This window comes from Girardinichthys multiradiatus, unplaced genomic scaffold (assembly GCF_021462225.1).
Source record: "Girardinichthys multiradiatus isolate DD_20200921_A unplaced genomic scaffold, DD_fGirMul_XY1 scaffold_51, whole genome shotgun sequence".
NCBI lineage: Eukaryota > Metazoa > Chordata > Actinopteri > Cyprinodontiformes > Goodeidae > Girardinichthys > Girardinichthys multiradiatus.
Window position 1 is genome coordinate 48,082 of NW_025917704.1, and position 5,150 is coordinate 53,231.

A 5,150-nucleotide genomic window follows, 5' to 3' on the forward strand; every position below is an offset into this window, starting at 1 on the left:
TTCTTTGCAGTCAAGATTGATCGGATGCTGAGAGAAGAGCTTCAAGTACCATTGGAAAAATCAGTCTTCTGGACAGACAGTACTACGATACTGAGTTACATTGAAAATGATGTCCTTCGTTTTAAAACGTTTGTGGCAAATCGAGTCTCTTTGATCAGAGAACTGACAGATCGATCTCAGTGGAAGTATGTCAGTAGCTCACAAAATCCAGCTGATCTGGCATCAAGAGGTCTGACGATTGAAACTTTCAGAAAATAAGAGAACGTGTTTTAAGTCTGTTAAAACTGTCATTATATGACACCTCAAGAACATCTAAGCTGTTTTGTTAAGTGGAGCATTTTAATAAACAACTTTGTCCAACTGATATATGCCTCCAAGGGCTGAAATGTGTTTAAAAAAAATAAAACAGGTTTACACAACTGAACTTCAAATTAGCATGCCCTCCTGGACATAACATCGAATTCATCTGCCACTGAATACTTCAACAAATCCAAAGTGTGAACTGTGTATAGCAGAAGTAAGTGCTTCCTTAAAGTCGTCATAGTTTTTTATACAAGCTGGGAACTTCAGTGTCTCCAAGCACGTTGATGAAGTACGAAACTTCCCCTCAAAATCTCCGCTTGGAGTTCTGAAGGAAGCACCTTCCAGCCGGCCCAGAATCTCAGCAGCTGAACCAGAGTATCTGATGAAACCAAAAGGTGACAGAATGAAAAGGCAAAAATGTTAAGTAAACAAATATCCAGTTTTTATTTCAATATGAACTTCATAGTGTAGACAATGCATTAATAAATGTGAGCACGCCACACCTGTTTCAATGAATGTTCTGAGAAAACCTGTGACTCAGCATCACAATCCTCATCATCAGTGTCCCTAACTGGCTACATGACTTTGTCAAGAAGCATCTGAAAGAACAAGTTTCTGTGAAGGTCTTTTTTTAAAGATTACAAACTTGGTTAATAAGAAAAAAAAATCACATCTATTTCTATAAAAAAATTAAATTATTCGCACCCTTGGGAGGATTATGTTTTTATTGCTGTAATAAATCAATCATGGTCGTTATAAATTGGCCTTTTCTTCTAAACCTCCTCAATGTCAAGGTTAATTCAAATGTATACAGAGCATGCAACCACTTATTTTTCATTATATATTTTTATTTAATTGGCATCACCCTTTAAAAATTTAATATAACATTGACACAATGTTTTCTTATATTTCTTTGTAAAAAAAAAAAAAAAGCCAATTTATGTAGACCATGATTGTTACTACAGCAATGAAAACAAAACCAAGAGACTGAATATATTCAATGGCACTGTAGATGCAGAGGCATAAATACTGTATATTTTATGTATAGCACAATCAAAAATTAATCTAAGGTTAATGTTATGTGGAAATAACCTAATTCCCTGTGCTGTAAACAGAATTTCTCACATCTTGGGGGAAAAGAAGAGGCCTAGATGTCAGGAGGGGCCACACCATTGCATCTTTCAGTCCTCCGTACCAACACTGAATACAATAAAATTAAAATGTCACTGCCTGTGCTTAGGTTGCTATTTATTATAGCAGTTCCCTGCTTTCTTTAAATAATTTCTTTCATTTGGTGAACACCATATTCACACCCATCTAGCTGTCTTGGTTGTAGAGCATCACTTGATGAAAATGGAGAAAAGAAAGTAAAAGCAAAGCATCAACTCATCCTCCTGTGATGTACGGTCCTGCAACAGAAACCCAGTTTAAATATCAAACGTAGCAGCAACCCTGCTTCTTACAATTATAAAGTAAGGGATGAACATCAGGGAAGCTCTCTGAAAGTATATATTAAGTTGTGTTTACTTCCCTCGTTACTAATGATGTTGATATTATGAATTTAGCTAAATGTTTCGGCTAGTATTTCAGTTGTTTCTTCATCTTTAAATATATTTGTGTTACCTACGTTTAAGATTGATATGCATATTGTTTTTAATTCAATTTTAATTACTTTCCAATCTTTATTAGTTTTGGTTTCTTTCCCAATCATGTCACAGAAGATCCTCCAATAATTTTTCATTTGCTTTCATAATGACTCTCCTTAAATTGCTTGTTTTTTTAGTGCAGTTGGTAGCACTGTTGCCTTGCAGCAAGAAGGTCCCACTATGAAATAAGTGGTATAGAAAAATGAATGAATGAATCATTTAAAAAAATATATCAATTTAATATTTTAACATTAAAATACATGAAAAAAGAACACAATATTAAAAACAGTACAGATAAATACCTTTCCTCCTGAACACCAAAAAATACATCATATCAAGAATTCATATTTTCAGATTAATCTCTACAATTCTTTTGCCTTTAATGAAGAAAGGGCCTTTCCCTTTCTTTTGCTCTGTGTCCAAAGGCTGCCATTCTTGTGGTCAATGAAGAGGGTCCTTCCATCTTCAAGGCACAGCTCATAAAAGGTGTCTGAGCTGCATTCTTCAGACTCTAACACGCCAATAATGGTGACTGAAGTCCATTCTTCTTCTTTCTCCTGTTAAAATTAGTATAACACGTTTTTACAATACCCACAACATACACTATGTTAACATAATCAGAAAATGCAGTAAAGCATATGTTACGGCTGGTGGCCGTATGTGTGTTTGTTTTGTACCTTCATCAACAGACTGGCCAGCCGATGTCGCTGAAAAGCACCGTTTTCCTCCGTGCTATGGGTACCGCTGTTTCTGATGGGATCGGATTTCTTCTTTGCTGGATACACTCTTCTTCGCTGTTCCTGACGGACTCTGATCTCCCTGCGCGCTCTGCACTCCTCCTGCTGGACGCCGCCAATCAAGAAGGGACTACATTATATAAACTCTGCACCTGCCACTAAAGGCAGCTGGTATTTGGACAGAACAGCTCGCCACTTCTGACTTTGGTGTTGTGAAATTTTGAAGCTTGGTTATTTTTGTATGCTTACCTGCTTGTTGGGAAGCTTGGGTATTTTGTATGCCTGCTCGTTGGGAAGCTTGGTTATTTTTGTGTGCTCACCTGCTTGCTGACTCCATCTTGGCTCAGAGGAGTCTCTTTAAAGTTGATTGGGCTTTGTCTTGATTTGTTTGTTTGCTTGTTGTTAGCAGGGACGTTTTTATTTAGGAAACTGTTGAATTAGTTTGTCCCTCCTTTTGGGGGATTATGTTTAGTTAAATTACTGATGTTTGTGTATTTTGTTAAATTTATAGTCATTGTGTATTTTGGGTTTTACCCCTCATTTCTTTATTTTCATACAGTTTGTACTTTGTTAAGTATCCTCCTTTTGTTTGTTTTGTTAAAAATAACGGAAACTGAAGTAAAAAGAAATAAATTACTCTTTCTTTCATAAAACCAACAATACCTGGTTTGAATGTTTACTTCCCCCTACCCCTAGACCGAGTGGGGTCGTAACAGCATACTAATCTGACACTGAAAATTTTAATTGAAAATTTTAGAATTGTGTCAAAAGGCTTTATGAATTTGGGTCCAAGACATACAGTCTATTTTATGTCCACCTGTCTTTATGTCTATAAATATGTCTACATTATCGCCATATATGGCTAAATATATTGTATCGTGTACCAGAACCAGCAATCACTGTGTGAATAATCATCTAAATTAAAAAGAACTGCATACAGTGACTTGCAAAGGTATTCATACCCCTTGAACATTTCCACATTTTGTCATGTTATAAACAAAAATGTGAATGCATTTTATTTGGATTTAATGTAACAGACCAACATGTTGTGCCACACTATTGTGAGGTGGATGATACTAATTCAGGTTTTCCAATTTTATTTTTTTGATTGAAAAAATGAAAAGTGTGGCCTGGTTGTAAGTATGTATATCTGCATATTTGCATGTGTAAAAGTTCAAACCATGAACTACTTGTCAATAACATACCTCCATCTTTGTAAATCTGCACGACTGCAACTGCTGCCCAAATGGCGTCTTTGACATTTTCATGTGGGAGATGGAGACCTTCTTCTACATGCAGTTCTTGCATCACTGCCACCTCCCTTTAAAGGGACACTGCCATAAAGAAGTGGTCCTGTTGCAATAACAGAACTTTTTTAAGCAGGTAATGTACTTCATGAAAAAACAATGTTGAAGTCTATGGGAGATTGTAACAAAAGTGAAGATTCAACACAGTCAGCTTGCTTCCTCAGATACATAACTTTAATTTGCATTTATAATTAATTTGAATGTTTTTGTACAGTGACCTGTACTGTGAATCTGCTCAATTTAAAATCAGCTTTCACTGTTTGAATCAAATTCTGATGTTGAAGGAGACTGACTATCTGCTGTTGCTGAGATTAACAGCCTCTGAGTATTTATTGTTCAAGCTGATCTGAGAAGCCCATTTTCTGCTAACAGAAGTGCATTGCTCTTAGCGGCTGACAGACAGACATTAAAACTGTCCTTCTCCCCTTCTAGCCACAAAGAAACATGTAATTTAACATGTAATTATTTGAGAATAATAAAAAAAAGTATTTAAAATGCCTGCTTAATTCCTTTTTCGGAGCAGGAAGGTGAGTCCCTTCCAGACTGGACTTGCCTTACTGCAGAGATCTGAGAAAAACATCTAGGGTTATTAGTACAACGTAACAAATGCTTTTCTGCTACTTTGTATTTGTTCATAGGACATATTTGTCATATTAAAGCAGTCAATTTTAAAATTAAATCAATTAATTAAAAATACACACCTCCACATCTTCCCTCTCCACAGACACTAAATGCATTTTATCAAGGGTTTCCCAGAGTGGTGTCTTGGGATCAGGGGGGCAGTGAGATGTGGAGATGCTCTGAAGACCTGGGTTCTTTTAATGATGTTTATTTGATTTTGAGGAGCTTGCCACCTGAAGTCATAGCCCCTCAAAATGTAACTTTTACCTCCAACAATTTTGTGGGTAAACTTGTCATATAAAATGACTTTCGTCACGGTATCACCGTCTGATCATACTTGATCATACTACAACTCTTATTTTGGGAAAAGGTGCTTAAATACATTTTTTGTCACAACTTTGTGAGTTGTTTAGAAGTTGTTGCAGTGTAAACAACGTGATATAGAGTAGATGTGATGATGTTTATATCGCCCTACAACTTCTAACATTGTCTTTGTGGATAATAATACCTAAAAAAAAAAACAACATAATGTTACA

At 35.9% G+C, this 5,150-nt stretch overlaps 1 long non-coding RNA gene across 1 annotated transcript; it reads right to left on the reverse strand.

Annotated features, from left to right (window-relative positions):
- Nucleotides 1-17: 17 nt before the first annotated feature.
- LOC124865235 lies at nt 18-3,263 on the reverse strand. Its single transcript, XR_007037516.1, has 3 exons — nt 2,627-3,263; nt 807-2,506; nt 18-682 (listed from the first exon to the last, which is right to left on the reverse strand). It is a non-coding gene; the product is annotated as an uncharacterized LOC124865235 (long non-coding RNA).
- Between the last annotated feature and the right edge of the window lie 1,887 nt (nt 3,264-5,150).